Genomic DNA, 13,999 nt, shown 5'->3' with positions numbered 1-13,999 from the left:
TGCTCTGCTTAGTGGTCACCAATTCCCTTCCAGCCTGTGGAATCCAAGTCTGAGGAGTGACACCTTTCTATACTTGTTATTCACGATAGTCTCTGCCTTGCAAATGCTCCTCAAGTGTCCCCAGCCACTTCTCCAGCTCCGAAACCTGGGTTTTCAGGAGCTGTAGCTGGAGATACTTCTTGCAAACATGCTGGCCCCAGGCACTGGGAATGTTCCCTGCTTCCCACATGGAACACAAAGAGCGCAAAGCAGCTCAGTGCACTCCTGGCATGACTTATCTCTTTAAATTAACCCTTTGGAAGATGTTTAATATCAGATAATATCAATTTCTCAAGGGCACTTCTTCCCTGGTCTTTGTTCCTACAGAATATAGCCCTGATAAACTATAAACCACAAAAGACCTTACAACTATCAGTGATAAAAGTAGTAAATACTTACCAACCTCTTCCATGCTCGTGCACTGGAAAGTCGCACTGGCAAGTTATGTCTAGTTGAAGCCACACAGACTCCTAGATAAGTAGTGGAGGCAGAACAATGCTGGCGTGCTAGAATAGTTGAAGCCTCCCAGGTGGGATACAGTCAGGAAAGTTGGTAACTGAAGCCACATACATAGGTCAAATCCCTAAAAAGATACCACTTGTAAACAAGTTGATAGGAGCCATGCAGGCTCAAGAACAAACCGTGCAGAAACGCACAGGGATAGAATTCTATCAGGAAAAGAGGAGGGACGTATCATGAACTTTGATTGGGGAACCGAGTGCTCCATCACACGATTTATAGCAGAAAAACAGTCGTTTTAGGTTGTAGTTGATAGAACATACCCGTACCAGCCTCCTCGAACAGGCGCCGGAATGTGGCGACTAGGGGCTTTTCACAGTAACTTCATTGAAGCCTACTCGTGACAATAAGCAATTTTCATTTCAACATAAGAGTGCAGAAGGAAGCCATTCGACTCATCTAGTCTGCAGCGATCCACTTTAAGCACTCACTTCCACCCTACCCCCATAACCCAATAACCCCTCCAACCTTTTTGGACACCAAGGGCAATTTAGCATATCCAATCCACCTAACCTGCACGTCTTTGGACTGTGGAAGGAAACCGGAGAACCCGGAGGAAACCCACGCAGACACGGAGAGAATGTGCAGATTCCACACAGACAGTGACCCAGCGGGGAATCGAACCTGTGACCCTGCTGCTGGGAAGCCATTGTGCTAACCACTGTGCTACCGTGCTGCCCGCAGTAGCACAGTGGTTACGATAGGAGTCATGCAGGCTCAAGAACAAACCGTGCAGAGACGCACAGGGATAGAATTCCATCAGGAAAAGAGGGCCGTATCATGAACTTTGATTGGGGAACCGAGTGCTCCACCATGAGATTTACAGAACAAAAGTCTTATGGGTAGTTAAAAGTGTGGGGCATTTATTCAGTGAAGCAAGTAATAACAATGGCTTTGGCATATGTTAGAATGCAACTGATAGACAGTTTGACAAATGAGACTGGAGTGAATATCCTGGGAGCTGTAGAAGAACGTGTGGGAGATTATGAGCGTATCCTTGATAGGCTTTTTAAAGAAGTGCAGTCCATTCTTGAGGACTATTAACATAATGTTACTGATGCATTGCATTATGAGCCATTGAGTGGTCAGTTGCATGCTTCAGAATAATGTTAATGAATAGATACATTTACATGTTTGGCAGTAGCAAGTCAGAGTCCAGGGAGTAAAATCATACAGCACACAAACAGGCCCTTCGGCCCATCATGTCTATGGCCACCATCAAATACCAATCTATACTAATCCCATTTAGATGTGAATAAAACTGACATTTTATTGTCATAGCCTTCACATCTGAAGTTGGCATCTTAACAATGAATTTTCTAATGAGACTCACCCATTTTTTTTTTTTAAATTGAGAGTACCCAATTCATTTTCTCCAATTAAGGGGCAATTTAGCGTGGACAATTCACCTAGCCTGCATATTTTTGGGTTGTGGGGGCAAAGCCCATGCAAACATGGGGAGAATATGCAAACTCCACACAGACAGTGACCCACAGCTGGGATCGAACTTGGGACCCCAGCGCCGTGAGGCACAAGTGCTAACCACTGCACCACCGTGCTGCCCTCTTCATTCCACCATTGTGAAGGAAACATGTCCTAGAATGCCACTGTGGGATAGCAAGGATGAAGGAGGTAGCCAGGGCTCGATAGTGAACTATAAGGATAAGGTGGGTATGTGTTTGGCTTGTGCAAAAGTTCCGAACCTGCTGCCACTAGTGCCATTCCACCCATGAGAATGGCCAAAGGGCCTTGGCAAAGAGTTCAAATACATCATGCTGGACCATTCAAAGTATGAATGTTTTTCATTGTCATCGACCTGCACTAAATAGCCTGAAGTCACCATCACAAAGTCACGGACAGTGACCTAGAGCCGGGATCGAACCTGGGACCTCGGCACCGTGAGGCAGCAGGGCTAACCCACCCATGTTTTTTGCTGCATTCATGAATATACAAACAACTAATTTATAAATGTGTAACTTATGTTTCTTCTCTTCTGTTCAATGATAAAATAAGGATGTTCGTTATGAGCAATAATGATTCATGAATCCAATATAATACTGACAATTTGTTTTTCAGTGAAAGTGCATGTCTGAATGTCATTATTGTGATAACACTGTTGCGCAGAGTGAGCCCATGGGCTACATGCACTGTGGTACTGTGTGGTAGGTACTACCAGTCCACTTCCATAAACAGCCCGTGCTGCTTGTAAAACGGCTAATTTGCCTACATGTGGACAATTTAAAGTGTTGGTGCTGTTATTATTGAACAGACTGCAGTAAATCACTCCAGTGGCAAGAAATGGAGTCCAAGAGCAGTGTCTTCTCCCAAGTCAATTTACCCAGCCCACTGGGGGGCACATATTCATTTGTATGCCTGACCAGACCCCTGAAGCAACTGCTCTACTCCTCAACATCCCTGAAGAGGTCAAACATACCCACCGACTCATCGGAGACCCTGACTTGTGACTGACTGAAATGAAGAAGGGCTATTTGCAAAGGCAGCAAACATATCGAGAGACTTCACCTGGAACTTGTAGAGGCAAAGTTGATGCATCGGAGAGAGTGCACAATCCTCCAACATCCTATGTAGCCAACCCTTCGAGCATCACCTGCCCCACTTGTGGCAGAATCTGCAGATCACCCATAATGGAACATCTCTGAGATGTACAAGCAATGAAGAGATTCCTTTCACATAATTAGAGAACAAAATGTCTCATCACTGTGGCCTGCGTGTTTTAAAAACCTGCAGTTTTCCCTGTAAAACATCCTTCATACGTCCTTTGTGCAGCATTTCAACAAAATCTGTCTTATTCCTCTGAATTCTACATGTATAATCTCAGCCCTCTTGTTGCCAAGGGCCATAAAATGAAGTGAGTAATTAAATGCAAAATCCAGGCAAAGGCATTCTGACTTCAGAAACATGCATTTAAATGACTTGCACCAAGTTAGATATCTTTTGAAAGAACGCCTGTGCTTTTTATTGTTAATTCTTTCACCAGGTGTGGGCACATTGGCCAAGCCAACATTTGCTGTCCATGCCTAGTTGCCCTTGAGCTTAACATTTCAGAGGGCATTTAAGAGTCAACCACATTGCTGTGAGTCTGGAGGCACACATAGGCCGGAGCAGGTAAATATGGCAGATTTCTTCCCCTAAAGAACATGAGAGAAGCAGATGTATTTTTATGACAATCAATGACAGTTTCCTGGTCACCATTATTGACATTACCTTTATATTCCAGATTTCAAATTTCACCGGCTGCTGTGATGGGATTTGAACCTTTGCCCATCGACTAAAAGACAAGGAAATAGAATGACCACACCATCCAAAACCTCACTGACAAGAAAAGGAAAGTTCTCCACTCCTGGCAAAATAACAATCAGAAAGGCAAAGCAGAGAGCTCATCAATCAGCCAAGACAGATATGCAAAGAACTAGGGAAATCAAGAACGAGTGGCAGGCTGGCAAAGCTAGGGATTTGCAAATCTTTGCTGACAAACACGACACCTGGGGTTTCTTCAGTGCCAGCAAAGCAATCTATGGACCGACCACCCTCGGCCTCAAACCGGTGTAAAGATGGAAACCTCTTGAGAGACAAAGAAAACATTGATCTTCAATGGAAATGGCACATCAAAGAACTCCTAAACTGTGATACAACCATAGATGAGGAAATCTCCCAATTCCCCATCAAAGATGTTCTTGGACTCCAACCAAGCATCGACAATTCAAAGCTTCCATTAAGAACATGAAGAATGAAAAAGCCACTGGAGTGGACAGGATTCCAGCAGAGATTTTGAAACTTGGAGAAAAAGAGTTCAACCAATGTCCATCAGCTCTTCCTGAAAATCTGGGACAGAGAAGAAATTCCTGACCATGTCAGGGATGCCATCGTCGCCACCAACTTTAAGAAAGCAGACTAAGCGGACAGTGGGAACTACCGAGGAATCTCCCTATTCTCAAATCACCCGGACACCCATCGCCTAAATCTTCATTAACTGCCTTCGTCCAGTCTCTGAAGAAACCCCTCCAGAAAGCCAGTGTCGCGTCCGACCAATCCGTGGAACAGCGGACATGATTTTCACTGTGCAGCAACTTCAAGAGAAATGCCAGGAGCAACAGCAACCACTCAACACGGCCTTCATCGATCTAACAAAAACTTTTGACAGTCATTCGGGAAGTGCTATGGAAGACCCTGTCAAAAGCCGGTTGCCCAGAGAAACAATCTCCAACTCCACCACAACATGATGTCACCAACAGTCCTCATCGACGGAAATAAGACAGAAATCTTCGAGGTCAAGACTGGTGTCAAGCAGAGATGTGTCATCACCCCCCCCCCCCCCCACCCACCCTTTACTCCATTTTCATTCCCATCATCCTTTGCCTTATCAAGAACAAGCTTCCCAGAGGAGTGGACACTGTCTACAGGCTGGACAACTGGTTGAAATCCAAGAGGAAAGAAAGCGACGCTGACATCGCTTGTGGAACTTCAGTATGCAGATGACATAGTCATCAACATTCTCTCAGAGGAGAATCTTCAAGTCATGCTTGACATGTTCATGGAAGCATACCAAAGAATCGGTCTCAGCCTCAACCTCAAGAAACCTCAAGTCCTTTACCAACCCACTCCACGGCAAGATCTGGTCTCTCCCTCCATCAATGTCAATGAAGAAATCCTGCCAAACTTGGGACATTTCCCCTACCTGGGGAGCCACCTCTCTTTAAGGCTGACATTAAAGCAGAGATTGGCCATCAGCGAGCGCCTCTTTCCAACGCCTAAGGACGAGAGTAGTTGAAGACCGCAACATCTGTGCTGACATCATGATCCTGGTGTACAAGGCAGTTGTCCTCCTAATTCTTCTTTATGGCTGAGAAACTTGGACTATGTACAGATGCCACCAGGCCCTGGAGTGGTGCCATCAACGCTGTCTGAAACGGTTTCTCTGCATCAGCTGGGAAGGCAGGCATAATACAATCAGTCCTTGAAGGAACCAAGAGCACCAGCAGCAAGGCCATCATCATCCAAAACCAACTTTTCTGGGCTGGCCATGTGCTGAGAATGTCAGAGTCCCGACTGCCAAAACAAATGTTCTTTTCCCAGCTCATGGAAGGCCACGGAACAAGAGGACGACAAATTAAGTACTTCAAAGACGCACCGAGGACTTACCTCAAGAAACAAATGCAACATAGATATCAAGGCCTGCGAGAGCCTTGCTCAGAAGAGACCGCCTTGGAAAAACCTCCTGGTTGAAGGGACAAAATTCTTCGAGGACACCCAATGGAAAGAGGAGGCCCCATAACAGAGGCCAGGAAAGGAATACCAACAATCTAGAGTCCAAGGACCAATTCAATCTCCTGAAAACATCTGCCAAGTGTGAGGTCGAGGATGCTGCTCTAAGATAGGGCTCATCAGCCCTGCAAGGACCCACAGAACCCATGTTTCTTAGGTGGATATGCATGCTTCTTAGCAAGTGATCTCTGAAGAAGAATAAGGCTTATGTCAACCAACATCTATTGAAATTACAAACACAATTTATTTTAACTGAGACACACACAGCAAGCTGTTTTTCCCCTAAATTTCCAGATTAGGGGGTGTAAATAGCTTGGCAGCTCGACAATTACATAGGCCTTGGTGTGCACATTCATGTCTACTGTTGAAAACCGTATGTCACATACTGTGGGAAATGAACCTCACTGCAGAAAACCTTGGGTCTGTCTTAACTTTGCAGAGCTCAAATGATCCTGCTAGGTTTGGATCTCCCAGATATGAGTCACATCCCACCCCCTCTCATTTGCCCCGTTCAAAATAGGATGTCAGAAATGGGGGCAGGACATCTGGATCCAAGGTTCTGATGGCATTTTGGCTAAGGTGAAGTCTCCATGACTTTGTGAAAATGCATGTACAAGTCTCTCCATCTCTTGTCCTTTAAGATTACTTCTAAAGCCTACCTCTTTCACCTATCTTTAAATCAGCTGTCTTAAAATCATTTTATGTGGTTCTTGTTAAATTTTGTTTTGTAGCACCTTGCGATGCTGAACTGTAGTAAATGCACTGCATAAATGTAAATTATTATTATTGTAAAGCAGTCACCTAATATTTTAATATTGGTTTGTTCCAAATTATTTGTAATCCAACCTTGATATTCAGATAATAGTGAGAAACCAAGTGCTATCCTTGAAGTTTCTGATAATGTTTGATCTCCTGATTAGATTGTTGCTTTTCCATCACTATCCAATATCCATTATTACCTGTACATTCCAATCAGAAGACATATTGACAAAGAATGTGTCGAGGACAATTGTAAACAAAGAAACGGATTATTTTACATATATGAACAGACATAATTTTTCCCATTAGACAATTTCAATCTATTTCGTATTGCTCCTTGCAACATAGAAAATCATCTCACCCACTAGGTCCATTACACATTCTGTGTTGTATGAATTCAGCTTGATTCTCCACACTGATGATGGTACACTAGTCTCTCATAGAGGAACTCAACTACAAAGACACATGGAATGTCTCTCCCATGTCAGTAACGTGTTCGCCCTTACTATAAATGCCAAGAAATTCATGGTTATGGGACAAGGTATCCTCTGCTCTGTTTACTCTAAATATCCTCTATCGCCACTGATCATGATGACGCATATTGACCCACAGGTAATGGCACCATTTTTCTTTGTTGTCAGCTACCGTCTTCTGCGTGTCAAACCAGTTCCCTGCTGGAACTGGTTAGCAAATTCTTCTACATTGGGTCCACAGAACTTGATGTGGTAGTCACCACTGTTTGTATATATTACGTATACGAGAAGTAATACAATAAGGCTCCTGCACTACAATTACAGGGGTAGATCCCTGCCTGCTGGCTCCGCCCAGTAGGCGGAGTATAAATGTGTGTGCTCACCAAACTGCGGCCATTTCGGCAGCAGCTGCAGGAGGCAACACATCTCTGCTTAATAAAGCCTCGATTACTCTCTACTCCCGTCTCGTCGCAACTGATAGTGCATCAATTTATTAAGCAGAGATTTTACAGCGATGGACCTACGCGTCAAGCCAGATCGCCTGCAGCTGCACCCTCAAGGAGACAACGCCACGTCGGCCTTCGACCACTGGCTAGCTTGTTTTGAAGCCTACATCAGATCAGCAACAGATCAACCCTCAGAAGCACAGAAACTCCAGATCCTGCACACACGGTTGAGCTCCGATATTTTTCCCCTTATCCGGGACACACCCAACTACGCTGAGGCCATGGCGTTTCTGAAAGAGAACTACACCCGGCCGATCAATAAACTCTACGCCAGGCACCTCCTGACCACGTGGCAACTCCTCCCCGGTGAGTGATTGGAAGATTTCTGGCATGCTCTGCACGCCTTGGCGAGGAACTGCGATTGCCAAGCAGTTTCAGCCGCTGAACATTCCAAACTCCTATTCAGGAACGCTTTCGTTATGGGCATAGGATCAGCATACATCCGCTAGCACCTCACAGAAGGTGGTACGCCCGACCTCGCGGCGACCAAGAAACTCACGACCTCACTAACAGTAGCCTCCCATGATATACAGGCGTACGCCCCTGACTGCACGGCGGCCCCCTCCTGGACATCGTGGACCCCACCAGCGACCGTCCCCAGCCAACCCCAAGCCTGTGCCACACGGCAGCCAGCCAACCCCCCCCCCCAAAGTGCTATTTCTGAGGGCAGACAATGCACCCCCTGCAGCGCTGCCCAGCACGGAGCGCAATCTGCAAGGCCTGTGGGAATAAGGGACATTTCGCTGCTGTGTGCCAGGCCCAGTCGATTGCTGCTGTAACCAGGACCATTGTTCCTGCACCCCCCACGTGTGACCCGTGGGCACCGCCATATACGTCCCCGCAACCCATGTGCAGCCCGTGGGCGCCGCCATCTTCCTCGCATCAGAACACGTGCGGCCTGTGGGCGCCGCCATCTTCCCCAATCAGACCTCGTGCGGCCCGTGGACGTCGCCATCTTTAACGCCACCCGCGCCTCGTGGGCGCCGCCACCTGCGGGCACCTCATCAGGCAGCTCATCGCCCGTAACCGCCGCCGACCAGCCCGGGGCCCACCAACACCAGCCACATCTCACCTCCATCATGCTCGACCAGTCCCGGCCACACAACCTCGCAACCACGACAACGACGGTGAATGTCGATGGCGACAAGACACCTTGCCTTCTCGACTCCGGGAGAACGGAGAGCTTCATCTACCCCAATACGGTAAGGCGCTGCTCCCTCGCGGTACACCCCATCACCCAACAAATCTCCCTGGCCTCCGGATCCCACTCCGTGGGTACTGCACCGCCACCCTCACCGTCCAGGGCGTAGAGTTCAGCAACTTCCGGCTCTACATCTACCCCAACCTCTGCGCTGCCTTGCTACTCGGCCTGGACATCCAGTGCAACCTCCAAAGTCGAACTCTGAAATTCAGCGGGCCCCTACCACCCCTTACGACCCTTAAGGTCGACCCACCTTCCCTGTTTGCAAACCTCACCCCGGATTGCAAACCCGTCGCCACCAGGAGCAGACGGGACAGTGTCCAGGACAGGACCTTCATCAGGTCAGAGGTCCAGCGGCTACTGCGGGAAGGCACCATCGAGGCCTGGAGAGCTTATGTGGTAGTTGTAAATACTGGGGAGAAACACAGGATGGTCATTGACTACAGTCAGACCATCAATTAGTACACGCAGCTTGACACGTACCCCCTCCCACGCATATCTGATATAGAATTATAGAATTTACAGTGCAGGAGGCCATTCGGCCCATCGAGTCTGCACTGGCTCTTGGAAAGAGCACCCTACCCAAGGTCAACACCTCCACCCTATCCCCATAACCCAATAACCCCACCCAACACTAAGGGCAATTTTGGACACTAAGGGCAATTTATCATGGCCAATCTACTTAACCTGCACATCTTTGGACTGTGGGAGGAAACCGGAGCACCAGGAGGAAACCCATGCACACACGGGGAGGATGTGCAGACTCCGCACAGACAGTGACCCAAGCTGGAATCGAACCTGGGACCCTGGAGCTATGAAGCAATTATGCTATCCACAATGCTACCGTGCTGATGGGCAATCAGATTGTACAGTATTGGGTCTTCTCTACAGTGGACCTGAAATCTGCCTACCACCAGCCCCCCATCCGCAAGACGGACCGCCAATACATTGCGTTCGAAGCAGACAGCCGCCTTTACCACTTCCTTAGGGTTCCCTTCAGCGTCACTGTGGTAATATGACTAGAAGTACTACGGGAGTGTGAGCTACCATTGGTGGAGAAAGCTCGCTGCTCATTGGCCCAAGTGTTTGCATTTCATTTGTCGGGACGTAAGGAAGCTCCGTCCAATGAGGCGGTGTATAAGAACCCGTGTTTCCCAGCAGCCAACCTTCTTTCTGTACTCGAGCTGCTGGGGAAACATCTTGATGATTAAAGCCTTAAATTCGGACTACTCCTCCATTTCAGTAGTTATTGATCGCGCATCAGTCACTAATGGTGTCTCGATCTTCCAACGGGAGATGGACCGAATGGTTGACTGGTACGGACCGCGGGCCACCTTCCCGTACCTGGATAACATCACCATCGGCGGCAGAAGAAAAAGAGTGCCCCCACGGCACAGGCCCGCCCGCCGATCGTTGGGCCCCGATCGTGGGCCAGGCCACCGTGGGGGCACCCCCCGGGGTCCGATCGCCCCGGCACCCCCCCAGGACCCGGTCGCGTTCACCTGCTCCCGCCGGCACCAGAGGTCGGCGGGAGAGGCCTGACAACCGCGGGACATCGGCCCATCGCGGGCCGGAGAATCGCCGCAGGGGGCCCACCGACCGGCGCGGGGGGGGCGAACGGCGGGGTGTGATTCCCGCCCCCGCCGATTCCCGGATGGCAGAGAATTCCAGCCACGGCGGGGACAGGATTTACGAAGGCCCCGGGCGATTCCCCGACCCTGCGGGGGTTGGAGAATTCTGCCACGGGTGTTCAATATCTTTCATATTTGCCGTTTGCAGCGTATTCTAGAAAACTTGCAGTAGGTCAAAATCACAAGTGTGGCAGTCCTCTCAAAGGTGCATTTCCCAAGTATGCTGGCACTCCTTGATCAGAGGCAACTTAGGTTGTTCACAGGAGAGGAGATGGATGCACACCCAAGGCATGTATGGCGATGTAGCCAGAGCCAGAAGATCAATAGGATGCCCAAAGCTCTGCTTCAAGGATGCTTGAAAGAGTGAAGGCTCTAAATCTTCATTTTCACATGCAGAAGACGGTAGCTGACAACAAAGATAAATGCGCCATCACCTGTGGGTCAATATGCGTCATCATGATAAGCGGCAATAGAGGCTCGGCAACAGGGACCAACAGTGAAGAAACAACTCACAATAATACTTAATAACCATTTCAAATGCAGCAATTGTGGCAAAATCTGCCTCTTATGGTCTGGTCTGTTCAGCCCTCAGCAAAAGTACACAATATGAAGTAGGCCATCCCTAGTGAGTTTGATTTATTGCCGGTCCATCATTAGATGTCGATGGAGGGACGCTGATTAATGGATTTAATAAATGTGCGGCAATTGACAGATATCATTCCAGAATCACTTCTCAGCTGAACAAGAAAACTATCTTGAAATGTTGCGAAGAGTGAGAGTTGAATATTCAATGAGTAATGACTGAAAACCATTTTATATATTGCATGAATACATTTCTCAGAATTCCTCAGTGGCTTTCAGCTACTCAACCAATGAGTAAAATGGTGTTTCATTAGTTGTCACTGAATGCTCTAATTTACTCCTTTAAAAAAAAGTTGAAGGACGTGCATTAATCAATGAAGATTTACATTTACGGCTGAATTTTGCAAACAGCGGCAAACCAATGGCACTTACCACTGAACTCATAAATCTGCCCACAAAGATCCAGCATGGACTCCCCTTTTCCTAATGGTAGTTTAAATCTAGTGCCAAATCAAGGTAATGTCCAGGCATGCAGCAGCCGGGATGTCAGGAAACAGGATAAGCAGTCAATCACACCCAAGCATTCTCACAGAAAACAAATCAAGAAGTTAAAAGCACTGAATCATGCCACTTTTAATTTAAAGTTCCAGATACCTAAATTTATGATAAAGCTTGGATTAAGATAGAGGTTGATATAAGGATAAATAAAAATATACTAAAAATCATAATGGAGCAAGTTGACACTCCACAAATAAAAAATACCTTTCTGAGGCCAGTCAGGGTGTTTAGTAATAATTGTTACATTGGTACACGGTTTAAAACTCTTTCAAGGGTTTTTATAGTGAGACTACAGCATAAAAGTGTGAGTTTTTTGCTAATTCACCATTGATTAGGAATTGTAATCTACGAGGAACCTCAAAAGTGCACACTCTGGAGAAGCATCGAACCAAAGACAGCAAGTTTTGAGTTCCACGTTACGCGATGCATGTACAGACTTCTAAGGTTGCTGTCAGTTGAAGTAATGAAACCTGACATTTTTGTCACCATAACTACTGCAAAGTCTGGACCATAATGACACTGATCTACTGCTGCACATCTTCAGCCTGCATCATATGGTAATAAAATTGCATACTTTTCCCAGAATACATCATGATAAATGATCCATCCAAAATTTTTGTTTTCCTACTTTGCTAAAAATGGAAATCAGATATATGTGCAGTTTAATGTGTTAACTACATATGTCTTGATAGATGATCGCAGTTCAAGGTACCTGAAACTACTTCAGCATGAGTTCCCCAATGTTATAGCTGGGTATTTTTAATCATTACATCATTTACTGTAATATTAATATGATTATTCCAATCTACTCTTAAGTTAGTAATTTAAGAATAGTACAAAATAGCATACCTAATTTTAATTGAAGGAAAATGTTAGATAGTGCATTACAGTCATAAGTATTCAGCAGCAGGACTTCCAGTGACATCACGCAAGAGGAAGATGCACGAAAAGTGGCTCCGGCAGGGTACTGATGTGGTGCAGATAAGATGTGGTGCCCAAGTTAATGGGCAGGGCACTAAAGCCATTGGCCTGAATTTGCAGGAGAATGATGATGACTTGCATTAAGGACAGAGTGATTCTCCTCTCATCCTCAGCGATATATATGACTTCTGTGTGACTGAGGTGTGAATGCATCCTTCCAACAATGAACCCGCTTATCAGGGAGTCTGGAGATGCTGGGTGAACCCTTATCTGCTGCAGCCACTTTGTGGTCAGTGGTCCTGGTGCATTCCTTCACCTAACCTCTGGCCTCTGGACCGGGTCAGTCTCTCTCAACTTTATCAGCCTATGGCATCCTCAACACTGGGGAAGAGTGGCAGAAATAGGTGGCCTGAGCCTTGGTGTGTTTGTGTGTGGGGGTGGTGGTGGTGGGGGTGGTGGGGGGGGGTTGCCCTATCAGCTGCTGTGTATCTTTACTGAGTCATCAGTGTAGGAGGTGGTAGAGACATTTCACTGCCAATCTCAGTGCACAGGGATGGATCAGTGGATGTGGAGGAAACAGATGCTACAGGAGGAACATCCTAGATTGTTTCTTGATGTGTAGTGACTAGATCTCAGGCCATGAAATTAAATAGGAAGAGGATATCTATCAGAAAGGGTGATGAAATAGAAATTCAGTTATCTAAAATTGTACTCGGGAACCTGACTAAAAAGGAATGTAAAGAAAATGAGCCTGACAGGTTTAGCCCACCTGCTTGAATAGATCCTGAGTTGAGAAAACTGCATCGAACAGCCTACTCAGAGACTGAATCAGAAACAATACCCAAGTGTTATTATTTAAAAGACAAAGTATTCATGGAGCCCACTTCAAAAAACAGTAGATGAGGAGAGGGTAGTTCCATCTGAGCACCACCACAACATTTTATGAGTGGCTCACAAAATTCCACAAAACAGGTCACACTTAGGTGTTAGGGAAAGACAAGCTAAAATAAGGAAACATTTTTATTGGCCAAAATTGCTCCAAGATGTTATTAAATTATGCAGGCATGTCATACATTTGAGATAACTGGGAAACATGAGCCCCAATCACCAATTTAACTTTCACTTTTAATTCCAATGCATTTTTTTGAAGAACCGTTTGCCAGGGTCTTCGTAGACTGTGTAGAACTCCTACCTTAAAACTAGAAGTGGGAACCAATAAGGTAGATTTTCTGATCCTGACCACCGTGGGAATCGTCGCAGGCAAGGCAGACAACCTAACAGATCATTAAAAGGTGTGATGACCTCGGGCAGCCGGGTCTGGAAAATCTCACCCAATAAACAATAGGGCAGCACGATAGCATTGTGGATAGCACAATTGCTTCACAGCTCCATGGTCCCAGGTTCGATTCCGGCTTGGGTCACTGTCTGTGCGGAGTCTGCACATCCTCCCCATGTGTGCGTGGGTTTCCTCTGGGTGCTCCGGTTTCCTCCCACAGTCCAAAGATGTGCAGGTTAGGTGGATTGGCC

General features: G+C 46.7%; 1 protein-coding gene across 7 annotated transcripts in view; it reads right to left on the bottom strand.

Annotated features, from left to right (window-relative positions):
* Positions 1 to 13,999, bottom strand: part of ablim2 (actin binding LIM protein family, member 2) — a 432,986-nt gene that overhangs the window by 296,051 nt on the left and 122,936 nt on the right. The gene's annotated exons all lie outside the window — the stretch shown is intronic.

Source organism: Scyliorhinus canicula, chromosome 3 (genome assembly GCF_902713615.1).
Source record: "Scyliorhinus canicula chromosome 3, sScyCan1.1, whole genome shotgun sequence".
Lineage (NCBI taxonomy): Eukaryota > Metazoa > Chordata > Chondrichthyes > Carcharhiniformes > Scyliorhinidae > Scyliorhinus > Scyliorhinus canicula.
The sequence above is the reverse complement of the archived record's forward strand: the minus strand, read 5'-3'. Positions and strand labels throughout refer to the sequence as shown.